This window comes from Salmo trutta, chromosome 4 (assembly GCF_901001165.1).
Source record: "Salmo trutta chromosome 4, fSalTru1.1, whole genome shotgun sequence".
Classification (NCBI taxonomy): domain Eukaryota; kingdom Metazoa; phylum Chordata; class Actinopteri; order Salmoniformes; family Salmonidae; genus Salmo; species Salmo trutta.
In genome coordinates, this window is record NC_042960.1 from 23,460,569 (window position 1) to 23,482,835 (window position 22,267).

General features: G+C 44.0%; 1 protein-coding gene across 6 annotated transcripts in view; it reads right to left on the reverse strand.

Annotated features, from left to right (window-relative positions):
- Positions 1-22,267, reverse strand: part of LOC115192090 (thyroid hormone receptor alpha) — an 86,916-nt gene that overhangs the window by 37,550 nt on the left and 27,099 nt on the right. For 3 of the 6 annotated variants that reach the window (XM_029750212.1, XM_029750214.1, XM_029750208.1), the window contains exons 2-3: positions 17,410-17,574; positions 10,577-11,015 (exon numbers count right to left, since the gene is read on the reverse strand). The exons of 1 other annotated variant lie outside the window; for it this stretch is intronic. The gene's annotated coding sequence lies outside the window, so the exon portion shown is untranslated. The remainder of the gene's footprint in view (positions 1-10,576; positions 11,016-17,409; positions 17,575-22,267) is intronic. 2 more of the 6 variants (XM_029750211.1, XM_029750210.1) reach the window with 2 other exon arrangements.

A 22,267-nucleotide genomic window follows, 5' to 3' on the forward strand; every position in this document is an offset into this window, starting at 1 on the left:
TGTAATGGTCAGCCTGTTGCATGCTTTGGTGTGGGTGTTCCCAAACAAGGACCAGTTGCGCTCTGAGTCGGCTGATGTTGGTGGGATTTGGAGGATGATGGAGGCAACAGGGGAAAGAGCCTCAGATCCCCTTCCACCAGGTGGCTGACGAGATATGTTGGCTCGACTGCCATATTGCATCTCCATCCCAAAGCCCTTGCTTGGAAGTGTACTTCGCCAGACTGCCAAGAACTTTGCCCTCATCCAGGCCAAGGTGGCGAGACATGGTAGTGATAACACTATAGGCCTTGTTGATCTCTGCACCAGACAGGATGCTCTTGCCAACATACTTGGTGTCCAACATGTATACTGCGGCATGTATGGGCTACAGGCAGAAGTCTTCACGCTTTTTGATGTATTTCAGATCTGCAGTTTCCTCTGATTGGAGCAACAGTGAAGTGGGCAGGGCAGTACAGATTTCTTCTCTTACATCTGTAAGCAGAGTCTGAACACCAGACAGGATGGCATTGTCTCCCTCAATCCGTGCAATGGCTACTGCTATAGGTTTCAGGAGTTTCAGGCTGCTTACCACTCTCTCCCAAAATACATCATCCAGGAGGATCCTCTTGATGGGGCTGTCCATATCGGCAGACTGTGATATGGCCATTTCTTGGAGACTCCTATCCCTCCAGGAGACTGTCAAACATGATGACAACACCAACCCAACGGGTGTTGCTGGGCAGCTTCAATGTGGTGCTCTTATTCTTCTCACTTTGCTTGGTGAGGTAGATTGCTACTATAACTTGATGACCCTTCACATACCTAACCATTTCCTTGACTCTCTTGTAGAGTGAATCCATTGTTTTCAGTGCCAATGCATGAGCAGCACAGCCAATGGGTGTGATGTGAGGGTAGGACTCCTCCACTTTAGACCAGCAGCCTTCATGTTCACAGCATTGTCTGTCACCAGTGCAAATACCTTCTGTGGTCCAAGGTCATTGATGACTGCCTTCAGCTCATCTGCAATGTAGAGACCGGTGTGTCTGTTGTTCCTGCTCTTGTAGAATACTGGTTGAGATGTAGTTAATTATTCCTTGCCCACAAACAATCAACCACCCATCAGAGATGATTGCAATACAGTCTGCTTTCTCTATGATTTTCTTGACCTTCACTTCAACTCTGTTGAACTCTGCATCCAGCAAATGAGTAGATAAAGCATGTCTGGTTAGAGGGGTGTATGTTGGGTGAAGAACAATCATAAATCTCTTCCAATACACATTGCCTGTGAGCATCAGAGGTGAACTAGTTGCATACACAGCTCGAGCAAGACATTCATCAGCATTTCTCTGACTACGTTCCTCCGTTGAGTAAAAAAAAAAACTGATTCCAGGAAGACCATGAGCTGTTGCTATCGATAAGGTGTCTGATTCATCATTTTCACCTCGAATAGAAGTAGAGGGACTTTTGTCAGAGGTTGCTTGTTGTGAGCGCTGGGGGAACTTTATGCACTTGGCCAGATGATTCTGCATCTTTGTTGCATTCTTCACATATGATTTGGCACAGTATTAGCAAATGTACACAGCTTTTCCTTCTACATTAGCTGCAGTGAAATGTCTCCACACATCAGATAGTGCCTGTGGCACGATTAGAAAACATTTTGTACATTTAAAAAAAATAATAATAATTTCATGTACAAATTAAGCAGTTAGATTAAACAATTCCTTTGTAAGATAAATGTTTTAAAATGAAATGTATGGAAACAGGTGAATTAACACTCCTCAGTTAGCAGGCTCAAGCAAGCTAAAACCCACATGGTAGCAAAAACTAGCAGAAATTGTTAACAAGTTAGAAATTATTTAAACACACTTTGTTGTAGGCTACAATTTACTAGTTAACAAAAAATCATGTCATATAAAATATATTCACTCCACCCAGTATTGTAATCAAAACTTACCAGAAAGCATGTAGTCCTTGGCTCAGACAGTATAGTAGTATGGGCTCAATAGGATCTCAATAGTGTGCAAGATCTTGAGAATTAGCTATACATGTGATGGAAGAATGCGCTGTGCATGCAGAGGTTTGCCACAAGACCTAGAATTGCCTTATGTGTATCCCACAAAAAAGGTTCACTGTTATAAGCTAACTTTTTTGATGAATTTAAGCAAAATTCCCCAGGGCTTAACTTCCTATGGAAAATTTCTGGTAAAATTACCAGAAAGTTTCTGACCCTTTGCAACCCTAACTACTACTACCACCAGGTGCTTCTGCTGCCCTCACAGGTACACACTTGCTTCCAGTTAAGTGTGCATGTGTTTGATTGTGTGAGTGTGTGCATACCCGCATGCACTTGCATGCGTGCGTTTGTTGAGCCACAAGTGGGAAGTCCACTGTTAATGCTGATGATCATACTCATCACAGAGCTCCTCTACTCTGGAACAGGAGCAATGAGTCCCAGGCAGCTGCCCTGGCCAATGGGTTGGTTTGGCGGCTAGTCAATCTACTCAGCCTGCATGCCTGGCAGCTTTTAAGAATGGGGCATGCCCAAAACCCCTGCCTGGCTGCGTCACCACCCAAACACACAGCACAGGGAGTCCTCTTCCCCTAGCTGGGGCAGCAGGTAGCCGAGTGGTTAGAACGTTGGGCCAGTAATCAAAAGGTTGCTGGATCGAATCCCCGAGCTGACAAGGTAAAAATGTCGTTCTGCCCCAGTTGGCCTACCTGGGAATAGTGGGTTGTCATTGTAAATAAAACATTTTTTTAACTGACTTGTCTAGTTAAATAAAGGTTACATGAAAAAAAAAAATGAAAGCTGCAACCGGAGTGTCTGTCTGTGTGTGTGTGTGTGTGCGCACTAAGGTAAGAATAGGAGCCCAACGCGAGAGTGCTATACACAGATGCGCACACACACTTCGCTTTGCAGTGAGGCTGACTGAATTTGCATTCCAGTGTTCACAGTACACCATCAAACATTAGAACATTCCATATACACCAACAAGAGATAGAGATCAATGGTGCTGAGAAGGGCAATAAAACCTCTCACTCCCCCCTCCCCCTCTCGTGAAAAAGGAAGCTTGACTGTTGAACGTGCTGTGAATCACATAAGATACAGTTGTTACTGTAATGAATGCTAATATACTGTTTTTACTATAATGAATGCTTCAGAAAGACCAGTGTTAAACCAGCAACACAGAGCATATAGATGATTCTGCATGCCAAATGGCACCCTATTCCCTTTATAATGCACTACTTTTGATCAAGGCCCATAGAGCACTATATAGGAAATTGGGTGCCATTTGGGATGTAGACAGTGTCTACAGTAGATACCTGTATTGTTCTCCAAGGGGAGGTGACTGGGAGAGGAAGGGCAGAGGTTGTGTGGTGGAGGGTCTCTGGTTTCCTTAAAGACATAATCTTGCATGACTGCGAACAATGTACTTCAAAAGGCGAGGCAGCACTGGCCTTTTATAGGGCCCCTGTAAAACCGAGCCCCCCTACACAATCAATGGACATGAAAGCCACTGAGTGTACACGGTGATTGCAAAGGTAATAATGGCAGGAATATGGGGATAGGTTTGTGGGGGGAAGCAGAAAGCACACCAAACCTCGGAGCTAACCTTGCATGTGTGGAAACACTATCGGTGAATTTATTTTTCGAAAATCTTGCTCTCTCTCTCAGGTCTCGGAAAAACACAACCACAACACTCAGTCAAACTTGACCCATACACACCTCTAACACCCAACCCCCCCAGTCCAGTTCTAAAGTGTTAACCTGTGAGCCTAACCATGTCTAAGATTCTCTACTTCACTTTGTCTGTCTTCCACATCTCATCTGCACAGATAGGCAGAGGTGGAATGTGTGTTTGTAGGGGAGTACTCAACAACTTGTTGTGTTTGTTTATTAAGGTTGAGGCATTCCAAATGGGTTAAAGTTGACGCCCCAGACTACAGGCCGGCATCACGCCTCCCGCTGTCAGTGTGTCGGCACGGTAACAAGCTGCATTCAGTTGGCCAAGGCATTGTTCCCAACCAGAGAATCCCTGCTATTCATTGGGAGGAAGACTGGGTAATCCTTACAGAGAACAGACAATATATTAATTCTCACTAATAAATACTGGTAGAAAATAAGGACAGGTTAGTAGACAGGCCTCTGTATCTTTATCAGTGGTGAAAAAAGTACCCAATTGTCATACTTGAGTAAAAGTAAAGATACCTTAATAGAAAATGAAAGTCACCCTGTAAAATACTACTTGACTAAAAGTATTTGGTTTTACATGTACTTAAATATATTTTAGCAATTAATTACATTTACTTTTCATACTTAAGTATCAAAAGTAAAAGCATACATAATTTCAAATTCCTTATATTAAGCAAACCATATGGCCGATTTTCTTCATTTACTGATAGCCAGGGGACACTCCAACACTCAGACATAATTTACAAGATCAGAAGCAGTAGGATGACCAGGGATGTTCTCTTGATAAGTGCGTGAATTGAACCATTCCTATCCTGCTAAGCATTCAAAATGTAACAAGTACTTTTTGGGTGTCAGGGAAAATGTACGGAGTAAAAAGTACATAATTTTCTTTCGGAATGGAGTGAAGTAAAAGTAGTCAAAAATATAAAATGTGAAGTAAAGTACAGCTACCCCAAAAACGACTTAAATAGTACAATAAAGTATTTTTACTTGAGTAGTTTACACCACTGATCTTTATCAATCAATCCAACTTTATTATAAAGCTGAGACATTACTAGGGGCATTTAAAGCTGACATCCACGAAAGTTAAAAAAAAGCGTCACTGGTCGCATTGGTTATTGTTTTTGTAATTTTTATGAAAAGGAGACGAGCGTCCAGCGACATAATAAAAAAAAGATTGTAGTAAATACGCTGCTGTTCTATTGTTTTTTGTTTTTTTTCTTCAATTTAACTAGGCAAGTCTGTTAACAAATTCTTATTTATAATGACGGCCTACCCCGGCCAAATCCTAACAATGCTGGGCCAATTGTGCGCGGCCCTATGGGACTCCCAATCACGGCCGGTTGTGATACAGCCTGGAATCGAAACAGGGCCTGTAGTGATGCTTCTAGCACAGAGATGCAATGCCTTAGACCGCTGCGCCACTCGGGAGCAGTTCTATTGTGCGTGCAATGATGTACAACAGTGTTGGTTGTTTAGCTTAAAGTAATGTCTTTGTTGTTGTAATGTCGCAAACCGACGTGGTAGTTTTACCCCAACGGATTCCAACTTCAGGAAAGGCATTGCCAATTTTGTATGTGTTAGGGGCTTCTGCATGTCATTAAAATTGTGAAATACTTCGAGTTCTGTGGACACGTCAACAACTGGACATCAATGGCAGATTTCCTAACTTGAAGCTGAAGTTTAGCATGTGTGATGGGTATGGAACTGGGGCTTGGAGGGAATAGAAGCCAGACCTGTTGGCTGGTGCTAGGCAGACCAGGCCTGCTATTAAAATATGGGCTGCTCTCAGACTTGATATACTGTACATGCTGGTTTCTGACTTGATATATTGTGTGGGCGTGAATTCTTGTTCGCCATGCATCCATCAGTCTGTCTGACAAGTCGACAGAGCCTTGTCTCTGTCGACAAAGCCTGACACGTGAAGCTAACGTTTGCTGGACTTTATGGCTCTGTAAAGGGATAGTTCACTACAGAATCAGTTCTTTCAGACTTTTTAGGACCTCAAACGTTGAGATGAGTTCCACACCATCTGTTGTGTATATCCAGCTATAATCCTCAATCCCAAATAAATGGGAAAGATAGGCACCATTTAAAATTATTATTATTCCCCCCCCCCTTTATTTAAAATAATGTCTATGAATATAACAGAACTGATATGGCAGACAAGAACCTGAGGAAAATCTATCTAAGTGGGATTTTTTTGATGTGGGTATTTTCAATTTAATGCCTATAGAGTATCTAATGGGTTAGGACCCAGATTGCAGTTCCTAAGGCTTCCACTAACTGTTTCAGGCTTGTTTTCTGAAAAAGGAAGAAGAATGAGACCTTTCTCTCAGTGGACTGGAGAATCATGCAGTGCTGGTTTGCGCGCATGACCGAGTGCGCACCTTTCGTTGTTTTTCCTTTCTATTGAATACGCTATTGTCCGGTTGAAATATTATCAATTTAGACAATTGACAACCTGAGGATTAATTCTAAACATCGTTTGACATCTTTCGACGAACTTTACCGGTACTATTAGGATGTATTTGTCTGCGTGTTTTGACCGCCTTTGAGCCAGTGGATTACTGAACAAAACGTGCCAACAAAACAGAGCTTTTGGGATATAAAGAGGGACTTTATTGAACAAAACAAAAATGTATTGTGTAGCTGGGACTCTTGTGACTGCAACCATATGAAGATCTTCAAAGGTAAGTGATTAATTTCATCGCTATTTCTGACTTTTGTAATTCCTTTACTTGGTTGTAAAAATGTTTGTATGCTTTTGTAAGCGGGGCACTGTCCTCAGATAATCGCATGGTATGCTTTCACCGTAAAGCCTTTTTAAAATCTGACAAAGCGGCTGGATTAACAAGAAGTTAATCTTTAAGCCGATGTGTAACACTTGTATTTTTTATGAATGTTTATTATGACTATTTCTGTATTTTGAATTTGGCGCTCTGCAATTTCACCGGGTGTTGTCGAGGTGGGTTGCTAGTGGAACGCCTGCGCCAGAAAGGTTAACCAGGTAGACCAGTTGAGAACAAGTTCTCATTTACAACTGTGACCTGGCCAAGATAAAGCAAAGCAGTGAGACAAAACCAACAACACAGAGTTACACATGGGATAAGCAAATGTACAGTCAATAACACAACAGAAAAATCTATGTACAGTGTGTGCAAATGTAGTAAGATTAGGGAGGTAAGGCAATAAATATGCCATAGTGGCGAAATAATTACAATTTAGTATTAACACTGGAGTGATAGATGTGCAGATGATGATGTGCAAGTAGAGATACTGGGGTGCAAAAGAGCAACAACAACAAAAAATAACAATATGGGGATGAGGTAGTTGGGTGTGCTATTTACAGATGGGCTGTGTACAGGTACAGTGATTGGTAAGCTGCTCTGACAGCTGATGCTTAAAGTCTCCAGCTTCAGTGATTTTTGCAATTTGTTCCAGTCATTGGCAGCAGAGAACTGGAAGGAAAGGCGGCCAAAGCAGGTGTTGGATTTGGGGATGATCAGCGAAATATACCTGCTGGTGGGCGTGCTATGGGTGGGTGTTGCTATGGTGACCAGTGAGCTGAGATAAGGCGGGGCTTTACCTAGCAAAGACTTACAGATGACCTGGAGCCAGTGGGTTTGGCGACGAATACGTAGCGAGGGCCAGCCAACGAGAGCATACAGGTCGCAGTGGTGGGAAATTATGACATAAGATATACAGCCTCATCTACACAACAGATGGCATGGGTCATGCCATGAACTCATCTCGAACATTTCACCCCTTTTAGGGCCTCAGCAACAACATCAACAATAAACTTTCATTTTGGCGTGAACTGTTCCTTTAAATCCGGAATCTTACTGACTACAGGCCAAATGTCGTAATGGAGCATGAAGGTTTACTTTAACTATACTGTAGGTCTATCTGTAGAACAATCCAGTGTGGTGGGCGGAATGTTCCGCAGGGTTCCGGAGTGTGTCTGGCCTGGAACCCCCCAGCAGCAGTAGGCCCCAGGTGGGATTTATGAAGTGTTGAGAATGTTTTGCTCTCAAACCCCGATGCAGGCCTGGCAGTCTACACCTCGCTGGTGTCTCCATGATGCCTCGCCATCCATCACTCCCTCCATCCACCCAGAAAACACTCAGTGTATCTAATGTACAGGGAGGGAGCCTGGGTAGGGTAGGAGACGGGATGTTAAGGAGTTGAAGACCATGCCCTCTTTTCACAAGCCACAAAGCCCCCCACAACCCCAACAACAATCTCCATCTGGCCCAGGCAGGCTGTCACATTCCTTCCCCAGAACACCCGACCCAACTCTACCCAATAGAGACTGGGCTGTTACAATCAGTACTTCTGTCAAATATGTCTCAAGTGATTGAAAGGATCAAGTCTATCAACACAGCCCGTTTATAGCGCAAAGAGCAAAGCCTGACCCACTTACTCATTCATTGCCAGAGCTGTCTGGGCTGCATTTGCTCTCCAGTCCCCATGCATGCTGCACAGAAGTTGACACACTTGAATAATGCAACACGGCATGTAGAAATGTAGAAACTGTTCATTTCTGTTTTCGCAAAACAATGTCCATACAGGCTAGAACACTTTACAATGCAAGAAGATCCCAGTAGTTAATTGTAGGCCAACTTTCCTTCTCTTTAAAGTTTCCAATAAAATAAGTCCTAAATGGAAGGGATTGTTTGTCATCTGTAGCCCCTTGAAATCAGCTAAAACAAGCTCAATAAAAATCAATGCATGCACATACTGCTATTAAATAATATGCACTGACTTGAATTGTAAAGTATTGTGAATAGACCTAGGCTACCTTTTGATTTACTCAGTTTATCAATAGAGACTTACCATTCAAATAAATGATAAGCATTATGCTGTTTCGTAGTTAGATTGTTAAAACTAAACGTAACATTTATTGTATAATTGATTAAATTAATGCATACATGGCTGTCTCAATAATTGACGGAAAAATGTTCAAATGGAATGAAAGAGCAGTAGCTGAGTTTATTTGTCTGGATCTAGTGCCATTCTGTGACTTTGGCTAATGCGCCTTCTTTTTTTGTGTGGTATCGTTTTGGTATTGAGTAGTGCGATACTAAACCTGGTGTCGCTATCCAAGTCAAAATTCTGGTATCGTGACAACACTAGTTGTAGGGCTATAGGCAAGCGTCATAGATTCTCCGGCCGACTTGCTTGTCATCTCTGACTGGTAACATATTGATCTGTATGATGAAAGCACCTACCTGTAACTCGGGTTGCACTCTGTAGTCTGGACACACGCTGAGCTTCAGCAGGCACGAACACACACACACAGACACAGAGACAGACACTTTGACGATACCAGTATCACAATATTTTTTCCATGCCAAAAAATGTAAACACGAAGCAGACCAAACTCTTTGGTCCTTCAAAAACCTGCTGCCTGTAAGAGAAATACATGTGTCTCTGGATGACAACATAATGATGTTTGTTTCCAACATTAGGGATGTTTTTCAAAAAAAGTTACATCCACTTTGTGTTTTGTTTCCTTGCCACGATACTAACAAGTATCATAATACTGGTATAGTCCCGGCCCTAACACATGCACACAGACAGACGGACACAAACACACACACAGATGCAAGCACACACAGACGCACGCATGCTAGCAACTAAAGGTCGACCGATTATGATTTTTCACAGCCGGTACCGATACCGATTATTGGAGGGTCAAACCCGCCGATACCGATTAGTCTGCCGATTATTTTCTCTTCTTTTTTTTTGCATGACAATTACAACAATACTGAATGAACACTTATTTTTACTTAATATAATACATCAATTAAATCAATTTAGCCTCAAATAAATAATGAAACATGTTCAATTTGGTAAAAAATTTTTGGAGTTCACCAATCTGACTTGCCTAGTTAAATAAAGGTGTCAAAAAAAAAATAGATATATATATATAATAAATCGGCGGCCAAAAATACCGATTACCATGAGAACTTGAAATCGGCCCTAATTAATCGGCCATTCCGACTAATCGGTCGACCTCTACTAGCAACGCACACAAACACATAGCTTTCCACAAGTTCCATAAGGTGAACTCTCCATGGCAGGAGCCTCTCTGATTGGTCGGGCCTGGGGTTCTGGTTTCTGATCCTTGTCTTAGACTATGACGGACAACAGTCAAACATCAACTCCGAGGTGTGTCCACACCAAATGTGCCAGATTGGTGTCAGCAGTGGGATATAGCCATAGCCCCACAGACAAACAATCCGGAGTGCACTAGCAGTCGTGTTAAAAGGCATACAGAAAAGGGCTCGAACAAAGGACCAGGTCAAGTATTCATAAGGAGTGCTGATCTAGGATCAGTTTAACCTTTTAGAGATCATAATGAATATGATTATATGGAAAAGGAGGACCTGATCCTCCGTCAGGATCAGAGATGCTTTTTGAACATGGGCCCTATTCAGTTGGATCAGTCACTTCGATCTCGGACAGTCTAGCTCCCTCCACCACTTTGACTCTCTCTCCAAGAAACCCTCACGCCACCTGGTGGGTCAAGGAGGATTAGCCAATCAAAGGGTCAGAGGTACACGGAGCTTCCAGTGGATTAACGCCACAGCCAGACAACACACAAGAGGCAGTGGACTGGTTTACTCAGGTTACTCATGTTGGGAAATAAGTTAGTCGACCGCGTTTTGAAAAACTCCTTGATTCAAGAGCACCTTAAGAGCACCCTAACTCTATAACATAAGCCTTGAGATAACCTTGCCCCTCCTCCTCAAATTCCATGTGCAGATACGAATATAAAAGAGCTGAAGCTCTGAGCTATCCAACCAGGCCCCATTCTTACTACTCCTGTTGTTTCACCCACTGCATCATAAGGCAGAGAGAAAGGGCCAAGTGGGAAGGAACCAGAGAACTCACCTGTGGATTGTTCTGATCACCCTCGCTCTGCTGGGTCTTACTGTTCTTCTTACAGCCCTTTCCCCTTGGCAAGCTATTATCGGCCGATGATGCAACCCAGGCTCCCTTATTAGTCCATCTCAGCCCCTAACACAGCGCGCTCCTCTCAAGTTCCCCAAACCATTCAGGCCTGCCACTGTGCTGTTTAATGTAAGTGACTGACCCTCAAGCATGCAGCTTTCTGGTTTTGACTGCCTCCCAGGAGTGCCATTTTCCTGGGTCTGAAGATGTGATGCTGCCACCCAGGCAAACTGTTTTCAGGCTCTCTCGGTGTTGGTTTTTGGCAGCAACCCACTAGCTCGGCTAGCCCTGGGTCTCAAAGCCTCTGAGACATGCACCACCGCTCTGTCCTTGTCTACCTTCCGAAAAGGTGCTCTCCAGTGGATCAGTCTGCCTGCACCTGTAAGACACACACAGATCAGAAGGGTTTGACATAAACACAGAGAAGCCAACCGAGTACAAAACACCTTCAAACTCACAGGGTAGATTATCAGAGGACCGGTTTCCGGAACACAGATTAAGCCTAGTATTTATCATCCAATCCCTGTCTGCTCTAGCAGCCGCTAACACCTGCATGACTGGTGAAATCCGATAAATTAATAGTTGTTGCTCAAAAGAACACACACATTCACCCACACACATTCCCCCCACATATTGGCCTATACGACACATACAATTGAAGTCGGAGGTTTACATACACTTAGGTTGGAGTCATTAAAACTCGTTTTTCCAACCACTCCACAAATTTCTTGTAAACAAATTCTAATTTTGGCAAGTCGGTTAGGACATCTACATTATGCATGACATAAGTAATTTTACCAACAATTGTTTACAGGCAGATTATTTCACTTATAATTTACTGTATCACAATTCCAGTGGGTCAGAAGTTTACATACACAGTCAAGTGCCTTTAAACAGCTTGGACATTTTCTGGAATTTATGTCATGGCTTTAGAAGCTTCTGATAGGCTAATTGACATAATTTGAGTCAATTGGAGGTGTACCTGCGGATGTATTTCAAGGCCTACCTTCAAACACAGTGCCTCTTTGCTTAACATCATGGGAAAATCTAAAGAAATCAGCCAAGACCTCAGAAAAAAATTGTAGACAAGCCTGGTTGATCCTTGGGAGCAATTTACAAATGCCTGTAAGTACCATGTTCATCTGTACAAACAACAGTACGCAAGTATAAACACCATGGGACCACGCAGCCATCATACCGCTCAGGAAGGAGGCGCGTTCGGTCTCCTAGAGATGAAAGGACTTTGGTGCAAAAAGTGCAAATCAATCCCAGAACAACAGCAAAGGACCTTGTGAAGATGCTGGAGGAAACCAAAGTACAAAAGTATCTTTATCCACAGTAAAACGAGTCCTATATGAACATAACCTGAAAGGCCGCTCAGCAAGGAAGAAGTCACTGCTCCAAAACCACCATAAATATGCCAGACTGCGGTTTGCAACTGCACATGGGGACAAAGATCATACTTTTTGGAGAAATGTCCTCTGGTCTGATGAAACAAAAATAGAACTGTTTGGCCATAATGACCATCGTTATGCTTGGAGGAAAAAGGGGGACGCTTGCATGCCGAAGAACACCATCCCAACCGTGAAGCACAGGGGTGACAGCATCATGTTGTGGGGGTGCTTTGCTGCAGGAGAGACTGGTGCACTTCCCAAAATAGATGGCATCATGAGGGAGGAAAATTCTGTGGATATATTGAAGCAACATCTCAAGACATCAGTCAGGAAGTAAAAGCTTGGTCGCAAATGGGTCTTCCAAATGGACGATGACCCCAAGCATACTTCCAAAGTTGTAGCAAAATGGCTTAAGGACAACAAAGTCAAGGTATTGGAATGGCCATCACAAAGCGCTGACCTCAATCCTATAGAACATTTGTTGGCAGAACTGAAAAAGCGTGTGGGAGCAAGGAGGCCTACAAACCTGACTCAGTTACACCAGCTCTGTCAGGAGGAATGGGCCAAAGTTCACACAAGTTATTGTGGGAAGCTTGTGGAAGACCATCCTTCCCATCCCGTGCTTGGCGACGGCACTCAGCTGGGATATCGGGAAACAGGTCCATGTGGCGCAGCGCTCACAGCCGAACCCTGGGGTGGGGCCCAGGTAACTGGATGTTCGTGTCTGACGCTGTCCGTTCCGCGGTCCTAGAGTGGGCCCATTCCTCCAGGCTTGCCTGCCGGCGTACCCTGGCCTTCGTGCGACAACGCCTTTGGTGGCCTACCATGGTTCCGAGCGTTGCCGCCTTTGTCCCTGCCTGCATGGTCTGTGCACGGAACAAGACCCCTCGACATGCTCCGGCTGGCCTCCTCCAACCTCCCTCCCCCGTCCCTCATCGCCCCTAGTCTCACATCTCCCTGGACATTGTCACGGGTCTCTCCCCGTCTGACGGCAACACTCCAGAAGGCACTGGAGAACATGCCGGACATGGAGTACGTGTTCTTAAAGGGAGCAGGAGAAGACGAGGATGTCATCAATGAAGACGAAGACTAACCGGTTCAGCATGTCACGGAGAACGTCATTCAACAGAGCCTGGAACACGGCAGGGGCGTTGGTAAGGCCAAAGGGAATTACCAGATATTCGTAGTGGCGCTGGCCGTCTTGAAGGTGGCCTTCCACTCATGGTGGTAGGCGTTACGTAGATCCAGCTTGGAGAACAGTGGCCCATTGGAGCGGCTCGAAGGCCGAGGAAATGAGTGGTAGCGGATAACGGTTCTTTACAGTGATGTCACTGAGTCCCCGGTAGTCAATGCACCGAAGAAGAACCCTGTGAAGAAGAACCCTGCGCCAGCGAGAGAGGAAGAGGGAGTGATAAATCCAGTAGCTAGGGAGTTCCCAATGTAGTCCTCCATAGCCTTGGTTTCAGGTCCCGATAGTGAGTACAGATGACCCCGGGGCAGCTTGGTGCTAGGGAGAAGGTCAATCCTGCAGTCATAGGGGCAGTGCGGCAGAAGGGAAGTGGCCCGGCACTTGTTGAACACCTCCCAGAGATCCTGGTACTCCACGGGAATGGCGGAGAGATCTGGAACCACCTCCGAGGATCCAGGAAAATGTCCCAGGGCAGGTTGAGCCGACTTCAGACAATGGGCGTGGCAGAATGGACTCCAGCCCATGATGGCTCCCGTAGACCAGTTAATGAGTGGGTTGTGACGCTGGAGCCAGGAGAATCCCAAAACCACAGGGATCTGGGGGGACTTGATGAGCAGGAACTGAATGGTCTCGCTGTGATTCCCTGACACACGTAGGTTGATGGGAGTGGTGCTATGATGACCTGACCTATAGAGCGCCCGTCTAACGCGCTAACATCCACGGGAATGTGGGGATGTTCAGCTCGGAAGCCAATGTGGCATCCAAAAACCTCTCATTGGCCCCAGAGTCAATGAGTACCCGGAGAGATTTGGACTGGTTTCCCCACAGCAGAATGACATGAAAAGGGATGCGAGTAAGGGAAGCATCAAGTTCCCCATATGGCCCACCAGAGTACTTGCTCCTACCGGTGAGTCTGGTCTTTTACCGGGAACAAGGACACAAAATGACCAAAAGTCCCGCAATACAGACAGCTCCTTGTGCTGATCTGGCGTTGCCATTCCGCTGGCGACAGCCCAGCCCTGCATAATTGCATTGGCTCGGGAAACAGTGCCTCGGCCCTCCTCGGTGACTCGAGGAAGTTGGGAAATCTCGGGTGCTTTCGGCAACGGGACCGTCAGGGACTTCCAGGATGACTCGGAGGCAAAGTGGAATCCTTGGACATGCGAGTGAAATTGAATTTCCTCTCCATCCGTTGTTCCCGCAATTGCCCATCGATGCAGATGGTCAAAGCGACGAGGGAGTCTAAATATGTGGGTAACTCCCGAGCCGCAAGCTCGTTCATAACCTCCTCCGAGACGCCGTGCAGGAACATGTCGAAAAGTGCTACCGGGTTCCACGCACTCTCCGCTGCCAACTTACGGGAACCCACTGCATAGTCGGCCACAGTGCGGACATCTTGCCTGAGCTGGATTAGCTTCCGGGCAGCTACTCTCCCGGAGAACGGGGCATCAAAGATCTTCCTCACCTCTCCCAAGAACCCCTCCAGGCCCGCGCATATGGTCGGCTGCTGTTCCCATACGGCGGTAGCCCAGGTGAGAACCCTTCCAGACATCAGCATGATGAGGTAAGCTATTTTGAAGCGATCTGAGGGGGAGGAGGAGGGCTGAAGCTCGAAAATGAGAGCAAACTGAGCTAGAAACGCCCGACAGGTGCTCGGCTCTCCATTAAAGCATTCCGGAGGAGGTAACCGGGGCTTCCGGGAAGGTGGAGTAGCCGGTGGGGCGGCGCTACTAACCGCCAAGTTGCTGAAGGGTGGTGGGGTTACCACCATGGAAGGCTGCCCCCAGACGACCCACGGAATTGCTCCAGCAGCATGTCCAACACCCGGTCATGGCACTCAGCCAACGTTTGGATCAGCCCACGAAGCAATTCCTCATGCCTACCAATGGAGGCTCCTTGGGAGGAGATGACATTGCGCAGCTGATCCGGGTCTGCTGGGTCAGTCATGGCCAGTTCGTACTATCAGGTATGAAGGTAAGACCCAGATGCAGACCACTTCGAATAAACAATAGTTTAAGATTTCAACAGGGGGAGGCAATAGACAGATCAAGGCAGGCAGGGGTCAGTAAACAAGAGGCGAGGCAACGCAACCGGGCGGCAGGCAGGGTCAGGGTAAGGCAGAGGTCGGTAATCCAGAGGCGGAAAAGGTACAGGTCGGCAGGCAGGCTCAGGGTCAGGCAGAGTGGTCAGGCAGGCGGGCTTGGAGTCAGGACAGGCAAGGGTCAAAACCAGGAGGGCGAGAAAAGAGACTGGAAAAAGCAGGAGCTGAGACACGAAATGCTGGTTGACTTGAACAAACAAGACGAACTGGCAACAAACAGAGAACACAGGTATAAATACACAGGGGACAATGGGGAAGATGGGTGACACCTAGAGGGGGGTGGAGAGAATCACAAAGACAGGTGAAACAGATCAGGGTGTGACAGTAACAGCTTAGCACACATTAGGACATATCCACCAACACTAGTAACGCGCATGCCCCCGCCCAACTGAGAATCTGTCTTTTTCAGACATATTTTTGTTTGAGGGGCGCAAAACCTTGCCACTTAAATCTTACTTGATTGATTGCTTTCAGTTTACTTCTGAGACTCTTTCATACTCTTGTTTGTAGGTACTTTTTCCCATTAACGTTACGACTGCAGAAATGTTTTTTAATGACCTTTCAAACACACCCAGGTAATGGCTGAAATGTGCTCAATGGAATACATTGTCTTTCCGTTGAATCGATAAGAACGCTTCGTCTGGTATTTAATGCCTCATCTTGACACATCACAAGAAAGAGAAAACAGATTTTGATGGGTGTTCATTTTCTGTGGAATTTAAAAAAGTACATTTGCCTAAAATGACATACCCAAATCTAACTGCCTGTAGCTCAGGACCTGAAGCAAGGAGATGCATATTCTTGATACCATTTGAAAGGTAACACTTTGAAGTTTGTGGGAACAGCAGGGGTTGAAACTTTAGAACCCAGTTCCTACATTTTAATATAAACATTTATTTTATCAAACAAAACTATCCTACATTTTATCTCTGGGACCTTCAGAATGACAAATCAGAGCAAGATTACTGAATGTAAGTACATTATTTACCATCAGAGGTGAATGTATCAAAAATGTAAAATGTTTGTTGTTGTGCACTCACCTCAAACAATAGCATTGTCTTTTTTCACTGTAAAAACTACTGTAAATGCAGTGCAGTGCAGTTAGATTAACAAGAATGTAAGCTTTCTGCCCATATAAGACATGTCTATGTCCTGGGAAATGTTCTTGTTACAACGTCATGCTAATCACATTAGCGCACATTAGCTCAACCGTCCCGGTGGAGACACACCAATCCCGTAGAGATTAACACAATGGAAATGTTCACAAATGATATACGATGACATGAAAGCAACTTCCGAAAATGCTTATAGTGATATATCTGAACTCACAAACAATGTAAAGTATGTATAGACAAGTGTAATCTAGAGCCGAGCGTGTTGATTTTTAATCCGAGGGTATCCTGCTATTTACACAATTGAATTATGGAACAAAACGTGACAACAGTAATTAATGAAGCAGTCTAGACAGCGCAGGTAAGCCTAGACAGAGCAAGTTTTTGGTGGTTGCAGCCCTGTTCCACCCCTTTATGTTAATATATTCATATATGAAAATACACCCAGTGTATTTATGCAAACAAGGCACATATACTTTTCTTTATTTTAACACAAAACGTTTTTTTTTTTTTTTTTTTTAATACCATTAGAAAAAGTATATATAATTGCATAAAAAAGTGCAACTTGGTAATAAATTCAATACCGGAAATCCCACCAAAATCCCTGAACTCCATTCATTATTTGTCCGTGCCAGTAAAATGTTTTATGTGCTATAATTCAGTCAATATCTGATGGATAAAAAGATTTCTAAAAAGGTTTGGAGTGTATTCATCCATCGTCCAACGGTTGCATTTATTATAATTGTTATAACAATTTTGATGACCGTTGCTACCAACACATGTAGGCCACACACATACATTGCACATTCCTGAATGAGAACAAACTCTGAGTTGAGCACATGGGAGGAGTCATCTGCTATTTTGTTACTATTGGTAGTGGTGGAATGTGTGTGTGTAGTGTGTGGAGGGGTTAATGAAAGGTGATACTACGCCATGTTCCCGTTCCTGAACGAGGGGTGAGACAGAATACTGCTTACAGAATCCTGCTCCAGACAGAAGCAGATGGGTTGGAGTGTGTGTGTGCGTCCCTCCGTCTGTGCACCTGCCCTGCTCCTCACCACAGTCTCGGTCTGGATGGCAACAGTAGTGGATCCTGACCTCGAACCTCCATGGGGTTCACACTAGAGGGCATCGCGCGGGACCTGCTGGTCCAAACAGAGATTGCAGCATGGTTATCATTTTTCATGCTGAGGGAGTGGGTGGTCAGACAGAGAACTTTGGGATTCATTTTTTGGGGAAGAGAAACTGTTGTCTTTCTGCTTTGTATGTGTTTTACAAATATAAATTTGTATTAAAAGCACATTTTGTCACATTATTCACACACTGTGGAATTCACTGCTTCAAGTTTAGTAGCCTACCTCTCCTCTTCTAGCTGAAAGTGCGAGACAAATGTGTGGTCTCAATGAACTAGAGTAGGCTGCCTATGCATGGGCAGAGAATCAGGTGGCAGATATCTTTCCAAGGAAATTAACTTCAATATGATTAGGCTATGGTTTACTAGAGTGTCTGTAAATAAATATTGATAATGGAAAGAAGTGGAGGGCGCTCAACCAACGTGAGTCGAGGTGCAATCAAAAATGTGATCATGATTGAAAAAGAAAAAATGTGCAACACACATACCATGGTGAGCGAGTGTTGAGCATTTTCCTTTTCAATGAACCCATTTATTTGTCACTGCCTGCAAATCGTCCTGCTCCTAAAAATGTGGCTATATCCTATATGCGAAGTGTAGCTCAAGAGAAAGTGCAAGTGTCCTCTCTCATAATTCATGCCCCTTTAATTTCTGTAGACATACCTCTCCTCTCCTAGTTGGGCATGCAAGATCAGGTACGCAATTGATCGCAATTAAATAGAGTAGGCTATAGCTATGCATGGGCGGAGAAGCACAGGACAGTTATCTTTCAATTAAATTAACTTCCTAAATATGATTAGGCTATATTGCATAGAAATAAATGTTAATCACCCATATTTGTCTCCTTTTGAAGATCGTCAAGCTCCTTAAAAAGGTAGGCTAATGCGTGACGAAGAAATGATTCTCAAACCAGATTACTTAGATACATTAAAACCCATGTCAAATTCATATGGACACTGCATGACACTGCCTGGCATTGGAGTCTAAAGACATGTTTGTGAATGCTCAAGGTACGAATGTGTTTCAGGTTAGATTTAAACCCTATCCATTTGTAACTGAACAGCGCAAAACATTAGTATAGTCGTTTCAAAAGACAGTGCCACAACCCAAACCTGGGCTGTACATTTGAGTCAAAAAACGTAGCAACACATACAGCTTGCAACGACAAATAGCCTAACCTACCAACTTTATGTCACCCAACTACATGGAGCACCATTTTACTGACCCCATCACACTGACCAAATAAATGTATATGATAAGCACCACATACCTCCATAATGACAAATTACTTCTTTCCAGAATAAGAAAACAGGTATATGAAGTGCATATGACTTGATTACGTCAAGTAATAAAGTGTGCCTGAAAGCATAGATCAAAATAGCCCCTCCTCTCTCTCCAGATGGCCCGACCACGATTTCTTTCTGATTAGCTTCCACAAAATGTTATTGTATTTAAAACCCCCCTTATGATCTATGATATGTTTTCGCTTCACAAAGAGTAATGTCTCATCTCCTCTAGCCCGAGGGAAGAAAGAAGGGGGGGGGGGGTCAGTTCACCAGGATATTACGAATCCAATTTTGGCTGCCATTGCCGGGAGGGAAGAGAGAGCAGAAGCATTTTCAATGGAGAGATACATTGTTTTCCAGAAACATGTCAACTATCATTTAATTGCTGGTAATTTGCTAAACTTTCCAGAAAATACTATGGAACATCTTATTCCGAACAAAATGTACAAAAGCGGCTCGTGCAGCAGATTCGTCAACTGACCGCTCAACGTGTGTTCTTGAAACCAGACTGAGACTTTACCAGTGGCGCCATGCAGAAAGTATAATAACTACAGCCATTAGAATCTCACATCACATCATAAGCTATCGGTTCGCAGCAGTATCCAGTACTTTAGGCGAATGACACTTCTGTCACAAACAGATAATCTATAGGCCTATTTAGCTAACAGTAAAACTAACACAGCCAAAGCGTCCTGCTGGGACAACAGTAAACTTGTCCTGGGTTTGCACGAGGTCATCTGTCTGTTTATGACAAGATAACCTCAAAAAGCCACTCACTTGGCGGCAGAGGTGAGTTCAGTTCGTATGTCTGGTGAGTCCGTAAACGTAACTACTCGGATATAGAGCAGTAGCTATAAAGATAGGGAAGCGGACCCACTTCACCACCCAGCCCAGAGGAAAACCTTGCACTGTGTAACTGTATCTTATTACGGCACATAGACCACAGGTCGTCCTATGTCACCTTAGCGCACACAACACTGGTGGTGGTACCACGACTGCATTTTAATTACCTAAAGTAGCCTCCTCACCTCATATCATCTCCATTTGCATCGAGCTGGGGGGTGAAAACTGGATAGGGACATTTCCATGAGCAACAACATGTGAAGTTCATAGTGCTGTCACGATACCAGAATTTTTACTTCGATACCAGGTTGAGTATCCTGATACTCCATACCATCACGATACTCGATACCAAAACAATACCACAACAAAAAAATAAGGCGTATTAGCCAAAGTCAGAATGACAGTTGATCCAAAAAGATAAACTCAGCTACTGCTCTGTGCAATCGTTGGGCATCTTTTGAGTTCAATATCATTCCATTAGACAATTTTTAGGTCATCATTTTTTAGAAGCAGCTATTGTATGCATTAATAAATCAATTACACCATCATACAATCAATTTGGCAATGTTTTTAACCAATCTAACTACATAACACAATGAGTGATGATAACTTGGCTATATACAAGGGGTACCAGTACAGAGTCGATTTGCAGGGAGGGGTACGAGGTCATTGAGGTAGATATGTACATATAAAACTAGGAATAAAGAACTGATATATAGTAAACAGTAGCAGCAGCGTATGTGATGAGTCAAAAAGGTTTGTGCAAAAAGTGGTCAATGCAGATAGTCCGGGTAGCCATTTGGTTAAGTGTAACTATTTAGCAGTCTTATGGCTTAGGTGTAGAAGCTGTTCAGGGTCCTGTTGGTTCCAGACTTGGTGCATCGTTACCGCTTGCCATGCGGTAGCAGAGAGAACAGTCTGTGACTTGGGTGGCTGGAGTCTTTGACAATTTTTAGGGCCTTCCTCTGACACCGCCTGGTATAGAGGTTCTGGATGGCAGGGAGCTTGGCCCTAGTGATGTACTGGGTCATACGCACTATCCTCTGTAGCACCTTGCGGTCAGATTTCAACCAATTGCCATAACAAGCGGTGATGTAGACAGTCAAGATGCTCTGTAGCGCAGCTGTATAACTTTTTGAGGATGTGATGGCCCATTCCAAATCTTTTCAGCCTCCCACTTGCTGACTAACAGATTTTCTCATGGAGTTCTCATTCAATAGGGGTTTCAGTACATTTATCTTAGTCCATCCCCTTTTAAATATGGTGTAAATTTAAGTTTGAATTTTGTCAACAGACTCACTAGAATATATTGAGAGAACGGGTTCAGAATATTAGGGATCAAGAAAAAAAGCCATCTAAATATATGTATATTAGTCTCCGTTTCAGCACCAATAGGTATATTTAAAAATACTCTGATCTTATAGATTATTTAGGTTTAGGAAAGTATTTATGAATCAGGTTTGGAGAGCCTTTACACACAAAAGAAAATGGTTTGATTCATTCTGAAAATTGCCTCATTCAGTTCTTCAATACATGGTAATACATATCATTATAATAGGGAGAATAGTGCACAATAGTAGGCTATACCCTCGTCTATTGCCTGCACTAACCACGGAACTGTGTGATGACCAAATATTGCGCCATCCGTCGGGTTCAAACTGTTACGCTTGATCTGCGCGCCAAAACGATTTAATTACCCTAAATGTTACTTTCTATATACTATCAACTGTTACTAATGATCCTCAGCAACAACCACACAGCCGTGACGGTGTACAGAGGAAGCAAATTAATAATATTAATACATCGGTTCTATTTCACACGTGAATTGGAAATTCGTTTTTTATTTGCATACCCCACTCCCCCTGAGACACCCTTGGGAAGTGGGTTCAGAGCCAGGGATCAGCCATTATTGACAGTGACCCTGGAGCAATTAGGGTTATGTGCCTTGCTCAAGGGCACAGACAGATTTCTCACCTAGTCGGCCCGGGGATTTGAAACAGCGACCTTTCGGTTACTGGCCCAACGCTCCTAACCGCTAGGTAAGGTAAACGAAACAATGTAATTAAATGGACTGAAAATGTAGGCTGTACCAATTGAAGGGAAGGGAACTAAATTGGCAGTTGAATACGTGTGGTTATTGGGCCTACTGATGGTCGATACAGATGGTGGCTAATATTTAACGTGATGAAAACAGAAAGTCGGGGAAGCCTATAATTAACACATTCGAGAGTGCCCATTCCTTGCAAGATAAATGGCTGTACAATTTAAATTCTGCATAATGGCACAGCATTTCATAAACATTACTGTGGGACAGTTGATATGCTTCCGTTTGCTGCCATATGACTAGTATCACGTCCCCAGCGATTATAAGGCATTCCCTGTGGCTCAGTTGGTAGAGCATGGTGTTTGCAACGCCAGCATGGTGTGTGAAACGCCAGGGTTGTGAGTTTGATTCCCACAGGGGGCCAGTACAATTTTTTTTTTTTTAAATGCATGAAATGAAGTCGCTGAATAAGAGCGTCTGCTAAAATGACTAAGATGTAAATAGATATTTAAGAAAGTGTCATTTACAGC